A 12,131-nucleotide genomic window follows, 5' to 3' on the forward strand; every position below is an offset into this window, starting at 1 on the left:
TCTGAGGCTAAATTTGAACTCAAGTCTTCCTGATTCTAGGCCTAGTGCTCTGTCCACTGTAGTCCCTGAGCTGCCTGATGCACGTTGAGGTCAGCAGACCCAGAGCTTGGCTCATGGCCATGGATCAAAGCTGGCACCGTTGAGAAGACCCAGACCTAAGCGCTTCTCTCTGGCCTGTTCCTCCCTTGATTACACATATCCTTGGAGAAAATTTTGCCTCTACTCTCATTTTGCAAGCATTCTCCAGAGAACCCTTTCTCTGCCCTAAACGGAGACAAAAGAATTTGTGGAATTGAGGTGGGTGGGAAAGAGAAGAAAGTCTCTCTGGATGTGGGTGATTGGGTGCATATCTTACTCAACCAGATTTTTCTGCTGGCCGGTTAATGAGGGGTTTTGCCATGACATCACAATTCCCAACATTCTTTCCTGTGAGAGCCCCTGGTTACCATTAATAACTTATGGAGCAGGAGGGAAAGTGGGTGGAGTTGGGGAAGAGACGGACTTTCTCCACTTGGGGCATTCTGGTTATTTCTTTCAAGTTAATGAAGACCAGATTCATCAGCTGCAACCCCTTACCCCAAGAGAAATCCTTTTAAGGAGACTCGACTGAGCTTAAAGGTCATTTGGAGATTGGCCAGTCATGGCTGTCTTCTCCTTTCTTACCCTGAGGCCTTGGTCAGCCAGTTCTCCCAGTTACCCTAGCCCTAGTAGCTCTTCCTAGAGAGGCTTGTTGCTTGTCCCTCTTTAACCACATCCCACGGCACTTATTCTCTTATTCATTCGACAAACTTTTTGGTATACCCTCCTCTATGGAGCCAATTGAGGGAGTTGCAATGATAAGAACAACAACTCCCCAAAGGGGTTTGAATCTTAGTAGGGAAAGGTCCTAGGTTTAAAAGTGGAAGGTATGGGGGCAGCTGGGTATCTCAGTGGATTGAGAGCCAGGCCTAGAGATGGGAGGTCCTAGGTTCAAATCTGACCTCAGAAACTTCCCAGCTGTGTGACCCTGGGCAAGTCACTTAATCCTCATTGCCTAGCCCTTATTGCTCTTCTGCCTTAGAACCAATTCTTGGAGTATTGATTCTAAGGTGGAAGGTAAGGGTTTAAAAAATAAGTAAAGCGGAGGGTACTCTAGAAGTATCTAGTCCAACTCCCCACATTTTTTATCTACCAAAAAGTTAGTTTTTAACTTAAAAAATTGTTACATTAAAGTTTTCTGCTCTCTTCCTTCCTCCCTCCCTTCCCCATGAGAGAAAGTGTCATTAGAAAAATACATACATATATAAAACTATGTCTTGCTTGCTTCTATTTATCAGTTCTGTCTCATCCACAAGTTATTCTAATAATATTTCTGTTACTGCATGTAATGTTTTCTTGGTTCTACTCATTTCACTCCTTATAACTTTATGTAGATTATTCCATGTTTAAAAAAAAAATAACCAGGGGCAGCTAGATGGCTCTGTGGATTGAGAGCCAGACCTAGAGAAGGGAGGTTCTGGGTTCAAATATGTCTCAGCCATATCCTAGCTGTGTGACCCTGGGCAAGTCATGTCACCCCCATTGTCCAGCCCTTAGCATGCTTCTACCTTAGAACCAATGCACAGTATTAACTCCAAGATGGAAGGTAAGGATTAAAAATAATAATAATAAATAAAGCAAAACTAACTAGGGGCAGCCAGGGGGCTCAGTGGATTGAGAGCAAGGCTTAGAGATAAGTCTAGGTCCTGGGTTTAAATGTGATCTCAGACACTTCCTAGCTGTGTGACTCTGGGCAAGTCACTTAATCTCATTGCCTAGCCCTTAGCACTCTTCTGCCTCAGAACTGATGCACAATATTGATTCCTTTATTTATTAGAATAATAAATTTATACATAAGTTTCCCAAGGTTACACGATTCATGTTCTCTCCTTCTCCTCTTCTCTCCCCCCTCCTGGAGTTGACAAGCAATTCTACTGGGTTATACATGTATTATCACTCAAAACCTGTTTTACAGTATTGATTCCAAGATGGAAAGAAAGGGTTTACCTAGGTGACTCAGTGGTTAGAGACAAAAGATCTTAGGTTTAAAACTGACCGCAGACACTTTCTAGTTGTGTGACCCTGGGCAAGTCACTTCACCCCCATTGCCCAGTCCTTACTGCTCTTCTGCCTTAGAATCGATACATAGTCTTGATTCTAAGATGGAAGGAAAGAACTAAGAAAAAAATTAACCTCATCATTTCTCATGGTGCAATAGCATTCCATCACAATCATATGCCACAATTTGTTCAGCCATTTCTCAATTAATGGGCATCCCCTCAATTTCCAGTTCATTGCTTCATTTGAATGGGGCGGGGAAACTGAAACCCAGACAGCAATTGTACATTGAGAGCTGGAAGAAACTGAACTCTACACCCAACCTCTCATTTTACAGATTAAGAAACTGAGCCAAAGGAAGTGGTTCCTTGCCCATTGTCCCTCATTACACAGCTGTGAAGGGTCTGAGGTGGGATTTAAACCCAGAACTTGCTGACTTCAGATCCTGGTGTCCTATCTATCATACCAAGTTCTCTCTCTTCATGTTCCTTCAATCTGAAAGTTGTTGAAATTAAGTCATGTCTGACTCTTTCCGACCAGGGGACCATATTGTCCATGGGGTCCCCTTGGCAAAGATGTTGGAGTGGTTTGTCATTTCCTCCTCCAGTGGATGAAGGCAAACATCGGTTACGTGACTTGCCCAGGGTCACACAGCCGGGAAGTGTCTGAGGCCAGAATATAAACCCAGGACCTCTCATCTCTAAGCCTGGCTCTCAGTCCACTGAACTACCTAGCTTTCCTCTCCCCATCATTAACATTCAAATTCCCTCAGTCTTTTACTCGGACATTTGTTGCAGAGATTATTAGCAATTTGATGCACTAATTCACACTGAGGTTTAAATATCTGATGATAGCTTTAATTTTCCCTCTTCTAGGAGAAATGAAATTTTAACAGGAGGTCAAATTTTGGCTCAAAGGAATGAACCTCTTCTTTGATACATCGGTGATCTCATCTATCCTATCCAGTGGCATGAATTTTAACCACTGTTGTGCTGGAGCCAGCTGTTACCAACTTGGAAGGGCCAGTTGTTAAATTTTCAGGGTGAGCATCACACCTTGGAAAGGCTCAAATGCCATAAATTAGGGCTTGATTTATTGTTTTGTTGATTGTCTAGTTTAAAGAATGTGATGGGAAAAATGTGAATAATGCAGTTTAAACTTAAAGGTGTGTCTGCTTTTTCTCTGGGGAGCTGGTAAATACATTTATCAGCTCACATCTGAATTTATAACCTATCTCTGCCTTCTCATTTTATTCTCTTCTGGTCCATGTTTTCTCTCAGATCCTTCACAGGGCATTCCCCCAATGCACTGGAGTCCTTTTAATGTTTCATGAGTTGGGGCAACTAGGTAGATCAATGGATAGAGAGCCGCTTATAAGAGGTCCTGAGTTCAAATGTGACCTCAGACACTTCCTAGCTGTGTGACCCTGGGCAAGTCACTTGACCCCCATTGCCTAGCCCTTACCACTCTTCTGCCTTAGAACTAATACACAGTATTGATTCTAAGACAGAAAGGAAAAAATATTTCATGAGTGCAAGTGTAGCAATAAGGTAGTCCATCCCTTTCCTTATGACCAGTCTAACTCTTCATTGAATCTCCAATGGTGGCATGCTAGCTACTGTGGCAGGAAGGGATTTTAAGGGTCTTTTTGGTGATGCCTAGGTCATCAGCATCCTGTAGTGGAAAGACCCTGGTCTTGGAGTGGGAAGACCTACATTTGAGGCTGACATTCATTAGGTGGGTTGCCTAATAAAGCGCTTAACCTATGCATCCCTGGGCTTTCTCATCTGTAAAATGGGGATGATAGTTGGCCTGTCAGGCAATGACTTTGTGGTCCTTAAAATGCCATAGAAATGTGAGTTATTAGTATAAATGATAGATGACTGCTTAGTCCACTAATTTCCTGGTGGTATGGTCCTCCTTGGGTATCTTGGAGTATGCAACTTTTTTTTTAAAGCCCTGACTTTCAGTCTTAGTAAGACGCTAAGGGCCAGGGTTAGGCAAGCAGGGTTAAGTGACTTGTTGTAGCTACAAATGTCTAAGGTCAGATTTGAACAAAAATCCTCTTGATTTTAAGTTGGACACTCTAGCCACTGGCTGCTTCTATGTAACTTGTTCTTGGGAAAAATTAAATTCCCCAACAGGCATCTATTAGGATCAGTGATTTGGTTGCTATAAAAAATTCTTCAAAGAATCCCTTCTCGTTTTACAAATGAAGAAACAGATTCCAAGAAGTTGGGCGACTTGCCTTAAGGTAAGTAGTGGCAGAGCAGTATTTGAATCCAGGTGGGAACCTCATCCAGGATGCTTTGTACATTCTACCACCACCACAACTTTTTTTTAACCCTTACTTTCTGAGGCTGTAAACCTCAAATTTCTTAGACTTATAAATGTTGGAAATTTCACCATTGGGATATTTCATACTTGGAAAATTTCTTACTGATAGTCTATTGGAATGGGAACCCCATTGGCATGGGAGGTTCCTTCTCTTCCCTTCTTAAGATTACTTTAGGACAGAGACCCTTTGCTGAACAATGGAAAGGACTTTGACCTATGCTTAAGCATAGAACAGGAATTTCTTTGAGTCTTGATTGATTTTAGAATTGATACAATGGAGATACTTGGAATAAATCTCCACCCTATTCAGTCCTAATAGGATTTAGAAAGGGCTGTAGCAAAGGAGTAAAGATTTAATCATTTGAAAAATATGACCTTCAATAGACATGTGCAAAAGCCAGAAACCTCTGGGTGGTCCTGGGTTAAGCTAGAGCCTCCATTGGCACAGGGAAATTGATGAACAGTGATTGGTAGATGGGAGAACTGAGGGGGGTTGAGAGAGTTGGTCGGTGTGGTTCGTGTGGGCTCTGAGAAGCTTGCTCTGAAGGAAGCTGAAGGGGGGGGCCTCTGAGACTGTTTCTCCATTTTGGTCATGTGAGTGATAGGGACTGATCTCTTTTCTTTGCCCCAGCTATCTAAGGGCTTGGGCCTTTTGGCCCAGCCTAAACAGAAGGGGTATTTAAGCCCTATTCCCTTCTCTCCCTTTTTCTCTCTCTCTATCTCTAATTCCTTTCTTACTCCTATTGTAATTAAACTCCAAAAAAGGCTGACGGCTGACTTGAGTTTTTCATTTAGGAATTACATAGCTGATTCCTTGGCGACCTTAAATTAATATATATCAGTCTTTTAAAGTGATTCCCTTGTTACAAGGCTAGATTTGAACCCAGGTCCTTCTGACTCTAGGCCTGGTGTTCTGTCCACTGTGCCACCTTGCTGCCCCCATGCTGCTACTTTTCAGATGTTATAGCTAGGGATTTAGAGGGAGAGGGGGCCCCTGTAAAAGTTAGGAGCTACCTCTTTTGGAAGAAAACAAGTAGAATGTCTGCTCTTGGAATCTGAGCTCCAAGACACTAGGCAATGTAGATGGGAGCCATGTGGAGGACACCTGGAAAAACGCAGGCTTAGAGAGAAGTGAAATGGATGTTTAAACACACCCATTTGGCACGAGTGGCCCAACCAGATTTCCACTGATTCCTTCTAAGCAGTTGCCTTTGGAAGATGCAGGCTTAGGGAGAAGGGCCTTAAATCCCTCAGTAGAGTCTTACCATATGTGTCCCAAGGTATACTAGTAAACCCTTCCCTTCTGCCTTAGAATCAATATTAATTGTCAGTTCCAAGGCAGAAGAGCAACAAGGGCTAGGCAAATGGGGTAAGGACCACAGTCACATAACTAAGAAGAGTCTGAAACCAGATTTAAACCCAGGACCTCCTATTTCCCAGCCTGACTCTCTATCCACTATCAACAAACGCAAACATTTCTATGTAAATGGAAGGACAAGAAACAAAAGAAATGTACAAGAATAATGAATTCTAAAAATTTACATGAAAAATAAAAAAGATTATAGTAATGGATCACAAAGATGAAAAAAAGAATAATGAACCCTCATGTAATAGTTTTCTTTAAACACATCCATATACGGATATATACATATACAGTAGGGTCCCTGTCCTGGGAGATATGGTTCGAGATCTTCTGTGGATGACTGAAATTGGGGATATAAACAAACATCTGCTGACCCCCAGACACCTATGTGTTCTCTCTCCCTGCTTCTGCCCCTTGGCTGGCAGCTATCCTTTCCTCCCCTCCCCCCCAAAATTCTAAAAAAATGAAAGTGGAAGTAGAAGAGACTGTTGGGTGGTAGACTGCTGCCACAAGCAGACTTCTGTTGGGTTGACTACAGATATCTGAAGCCACAGAAATTGAAACCGTGGATAAGGGGACCCTATTGTATACCCACCCTCTTCTCTGTCTGTCTGTCTGTCTGTCTGTCTCACACACACACACACCACCATCTAGAGTCCATTGCTTTACTTGGCTACTTGATACTGTGACTTCCTTGGTGTCAATCCATTGCTGTCCCCAGTTGAGCCATTTATGGCCATGTGCCAGCTCCATTGTATATATCTTAAACTGGTGACGAGTCTCGGGGCTCTTTGGCAGCTATTTGCAGACGAGTTTCCAAAGATAGCAGAAAACTTCCAAGTTTTGATTACAAGAGATCTTGCTTCACAAAATTATCCATGGGTTCCCATGCTGTAATGGCCCTGAGGACAAGTAGGAAACGAGAATTTAAAAAACCCTTAAATCAAAATATCTGTCATATTTAAGGAGACATATTGGAGTTCTTTGATGAAAATTTGTTGATCAAACTTCAGCTGCAGCACACTGAGCCTGGTATAAATGCTGAGTCCAACACAAATGTGTTCCAGTTTTTCATCTGTATTGCTCACAAGGATTGGTTGGAGAGGAAGCATGGAGTTTTTGGCCAGATGAAAGAAGGCGTGAACATTGGAAAAGCCAAACAGCACTTTTGATCCTAGGATGGAAAGACCAGCAAAAAGATGACCATCACTGACTGTGGACAGCTTGCCTAAGCTTTTGGTATTTTTTTGCCTTAACCTTCAAACTGTTCCTACTAAGCTAGAGTGCCCCCACTTCCACCCTTCCCCAACTCCAGGCTGCTCTCCTACCCTCTAATTCTTGTGTTCTCACTTGCTACAGTTCCCTTTAAATTTGTGTTTTCTTTTTCTTCCACAAATCTGGCTATAAAGTTTATGATTATGAAGTAAACATTAAACTAATATCGATTCATTTTAACCAGACAGTAACAAAATTACAATTGTATCCACTACTTTTTGTCTTTTGTGCATTTACATTTTTTCTTAATGTTTCTTTTTTGTTTTTTAAGTTTTATTGCTACTTACTATCCTCCTCTGCCCCCTTAGTTGAAGATTTCCCTTGTAATATACATGTACTCCAGTAAAACACATCTCTCCTTGATATTTATACTATTCCCTTTCATACATTATATGTTCTAAGTTGGCCTGCTAGTTGACATTTAATCTCCTACCTTTGCGCTGCCTTTGCATGAATGCTTTGGAAGTTAGTTATTCCCTCCTTCATCATCTGGGTGCTTCTGATTCCTTCTTTCCTTCAAAGATCAGCTTAGCAGACACTGTCCTGTGTGAAACCTTCCTTGAGTACCCCAGGCTTTAGTGCTTTATCTCTTTATTCAAATTAATTTATTTCTAATCTATGTCCTCCTACTGAATATATTTCAGTAAGGTCTTCAAGGGCTGCAACGATAACTAAATGATAACTCTACTTTCCACAGTAGAGAGTTTATTACAGGTTTGAATTAAATTGAATTTTGTGTGGAAAAAGATCTTTTTGTCATCACTATTTAATCTTTTTGACTCTTGTAGTCCTATTAGGGGCTATCTTTCTGTTTTTTAAGATATTTTATTTTCCCAATTACAATTAATAACAATTTTCAACATGTTTTCCAAAATTATAAGACCTGAACTGTCTCCCTCCCTCCTGGAGGTGGTAAGCAATTTGCTCTGGTTTATATGTGTATTATCATGCAAAACATACTTCCATATTAGTCATTCTTCAAAAATTTCAAAAAAAAATAAATAATTATTAATTTAGAATATTTCCCCATGGTTACATGATTCATATTCTTTCTCTCCTTTCCTTCCTCTCTCCAACAAGCAATTCCACTGGGTTTTACATGTATCATTGATCAAAACCCATTTCCATATTATCCATATTAGTCATTGTTGTAAGAGAATACTCATATAAACCCCAAATCCCCAAAATAAAAACACAGATAATCTAGAGTGACAGATCACACATTTTCATGTGCATTTCTACTTCAACAGTTCTTTCTCTGGAGCTGGACAGCATTCTTTGTCACAAGTCCTTCAGAATCGTTCTGGATCTTCATATTGCTGAGAGTAGTTAAGTTTCACAGTTAGTCATCATACAATATGTACAATATCGTTGTTACTGTGGACAGCGTTCTCCTGCTTCTGCTTATTTCACTCTGCATCAGTTTACCCAAGCCTTTCCAGGTTTTTCTGCAATCATCTGCTCATTATTTCTTACAGCACAATTCTTATATCACCATCACCATCACAAACCACAATTTGGTCAGCCATCCCCCAATTGATGGATGCCCCTTCAGTTTCCATTTCTTTGCCACCACAAAAAGAGCTGCTACAAATAGTTTTGTACTTGTAGGTCCTTTCCCCCTTTTAAAAGTCTCTGGGATACAGACCTAGTAATGGTATTTTTGGATTAAAGGGTGTGCACATTATATCCCTCTGGGCATAGTTCCAAAATTATCCCCCAGAATAGATCAGTTCCAGAAATGCAGTTCACAACTGCAACAATAATGCATTAGAGCCCCAATTTTGACACAACCCCTCCAACATGTATCACTTTCCTTTACTGTAAGATTGGTCAATCTGCTAGATTTGAGGTGGTACTTTAGTCTTTTTAATTTATATTTCTCTAATCAAGAGTGATTTAGGACATTTTTTTCATATGATTATGGATAGCTTTGGTTTCTTCATCTGAAAAATGCTTGTTCATATCCTTTGACCATTTGTCAATTAAAGAATGACTTGTAGTCTTGTAAATTTGACTTAGTTCTCTATATATTTAATAAATGTGACCCTAATTGGAGAAATTTCCTGTAAAATGTTTTTTCCAGTTTGTTGTTTCCCTTCTAATCTGTTACGTTGGTTTTATTTGTACAGAAACTTTTAAACTTTATGTAATCAAAATTACTCATTTTACATCTTGTAACATTCTCTATCTCTTGTTTGGTCATAGATTCTTCCCTTCTTCATAGATTGGCCAGGTAAACTATTCTACATTCCCCTAATTTATTCAAAGCATCACCCTTTATATCTAAATCATATATCCATTTTAACCTTATCTTGCATAGGGTGTGAGATATTGGTCAGGATCTAGTTTCTGCCATACTGTTTTCCAGTTTTCCCAGCAGTTTTTGTAAAATAGTGAGTTCTTAACCCAAAGCTGGGTCCTTGGGTTTGTTAAACATTAGGTTGTTAAGGTCATTTACTTTTGTATATTGTGTACCTAATCCATTCCATTGATCTACCTTTCTATTTCTTAACCAGAAGCAGGATGTTTTGATAGTTACTGCTTTCTAGTACGGTTTGAGCTCTGGTACTGCTAAGCCACCGTAATATCTTCTTTTTATTAATTCCCTTGAGATTCTTGACCTCTTATTATTCCAGATGAAATTTATTATTTTTTCTAGTTCTATAAGATAATTTTTGGCAGTTTGATCAATGTGGCACTGAATAGGTAAATTAATTTGGGTAGAAGCATTGCTTTTATTATATAAGCTCAGCCAAACCATAAGCAATTAATATTTTTCCAGTTGTTTAGATCTGACTTTATTTGTGTGAAAAGTGTTCTGTTACTGCGTTCATATAATTCCTCTGTTTGTCTTGGCAAGTGACTCCCAGGTATTTTATATTGTCTAGAGTTATTTTAAAGGGAATTTCTCTTTCTATCTCTTGCTGCTGGACTTTGTTGGTAATAAATGCTAATGATTTATGTAGGTTTATTGCGTATCTTGTGACTTTGCTAATTATTTATTTATAATTAACTATTTTGACTAGTTTTTTAACTGATTCTCTAGGATTCATTAAGTATATCCATATCATCAGCAAAGAGTGATAATTTAATTTTCTCATTACCTACTTTACTTCAATTTCTTTTTCTACTCTAATTGATGAAGTTAACATTTCTTTTTTTTTTTTTAAACCCTTACCTTCTGTCCTGGAGTCAATACTGTGTATTGGCTCCAAGGCAGAAGAGTGGTAAGGGCTAGGCAATGGGGGTCAAGTGACTTGCCCAGGGTCACACAGCTGGGAAGTGTCTGAGGCCAGATTTGAACCTAGGACCTCCCGTCTCTAGGGCTAGAAGTTAACATTTCTAATACAATATTAAATAATAGTTGTCATCCTTGCTTCACCCCTGATTGTATTGGGAAGACTTCTAACTTATCTCCATTGCAAATGATACTTGCTGATGATTTTAGATGGATATTGCTTATAATTTTTTTTATAACCCTTACCTTCTGTCAATCAATACTGTATACTGGTTCCAAGGAAGAAGAACAGTAAGGACTAGGCAATGGGGGTTAAGTGACTTGCCCAGGGTCACACAGCTAGGAAGCATCTGAGGCCAGAATTGAGCTCCAGACCTCTCATCTCTGGGCCTGATGCTCCATCTACTGAGTCACTTAGCTAACCCTTATACCTATCATTTTAAGGAAAGACTATTTGGGATCTCTAGGCAGAGATACTGGAGTGGTTTACCATTTCCTTCTCCAGCTAATTTTTCAGGTGAGGAAACTGAGACAAACAGGATGATGTGACTTGTCCTGAAAAATCACACAACTAGTAAATGTCAAAGGCTAGATTTGAACTCTTGTCTTCCAAACTCCAGGGAAGGTGCCCTATCCATTACACCAACTAGCTGCCCTGGAAAAGGCCTTAGAAATCATCTAATCAGTTTTACAGAAGATGAAATTGAGACCCAGAGAGGTTAAGTGATTTGCCTTAGGTTACCCAGGAATTCATTCATTCAAAAAACATTTGTTAGCAACTTTTGCCCACAAGCCTTGAGCTAGAGTCTAGGGGAGAGAAAAGACTAAGGCACAAAGAGCTATCATATGATAAATGCCTTAGATATTTAAGTTAATTTGGCTTATTGGAATCATGATCATGAGAAGTATTTTTCTCTTAAATTTTTTGGTATTCTTTAAGGTAACATAATCTTTTGCCTGTCCAAAGTCTCTAAGAATGCATAGTTGACAAACAGCCATGGAACCCTTGGAGTTGGACTTTATCTCTTTTATTTCCAGCTTCCTCCTTCCAGGAGCAAATAAATGATTTGGGCAACACATACAGATTTGCTTCCCAACACAAACTAGCACTGCAAAGGGGAGGGAGTATCAGCTCTCTCTCTCTCTCTCTCTCTCTCTCTCTCTCTCTCTCTCTCTCTCTCTCTCTCTCTCTCTCTCTCTCTCTCTCTCCCTCTCTCTTTCTCTCTCTCTCTCTCTCTCTCTCTCTCTCACCCTTTAGGTAAGGCATTTTGCTATAAAATGAGGGAATTGGATAAAGGTGATCTTAAAGTCCCCTTTCAGCTCTGACTCTCTATTTTGGTTCATATTAAAAACCCAACCTGTGGGCCAACACACAAGCCTCTCTGTAGATGGCAGATGGACCCTGGCCAAGGGCTTGTCAAAGTCAATACTGTGGAGTGTCAAACCCTACCCCTGGCAAGCACCTTCAATGGCTTCATTATTTTGTTTATTCTAGATTGATCAAATACCTTGGTATTTGTATTGCTATCAATCCTCTTCTAAAGCTCTTTCTTTCTTTCTTTCTTTCTTTCTTTCTTTCTTTCTTTCTTTCTTTCTTTCTTTCTTTCTTTCTTTCTTTCTTTCTTTCTTTCTTTCTTTCTTTCTTTCTTTCTTTCTTTCTTTCTTTCTTTCTTTCTTTCTTTCTTTCTTTCTTTCTTTCTTTCTCTCTCTCTCTTTCTTTCTCTCTCTCTTTCTTTCTCTCTCTCTTTCTTTCTCTCTCTCTTTCTTTCTTTCTCTCTTTCTGTCTTTCCTTCTTTCTTTCTTTCTTTCTTTCTTTCCTTCTTTCTTTCCTTCTTTCTT

The 12,131-nt window shown here is 39.8% G+C and overlaps 1 long non-coding RNA gene across 1 annotated transcript in view; it reads left to right on the plus strand.

Annotated features, from left to right (window-relative positions):
- The first annotated feature begins 496 nt into the window (after positions 1-496).
- Positions 497-12,131, plus strand: part of LOC103101145 (uncharacterized) — a 23,548-nt gene continuing 11,913 nt past the window's right edge. Inside the window, exons 1-2 of the long non-coding RNA XR_469941.3 lie at positions 497-618; positions 2,952-3,118. This is a non-coding gene — a long non-coding RNA (uncharacterized LOC103101145). The remainder of the gene's footprint in view (positions 619-2,951; positions 3,119-12,131) is intronic.

The sequence above is a fragment of the Monodelphis domestica genome, chromosome 7 (assembly GCF_027887165.1).
Source record: "Monodelphis domestica isolate mMonDom1 chromosome 7, mMonDom1.pri, whole genome shotgun sequence".
In the NCBI taxonomy this organism is placed as follows: domain Eukaryota; kingdom Metazoa; phylum Chordata; class Mammalia; order Didelphimorphia; family Didelphidae; genus Monodelphis; species Monodelphis domestica.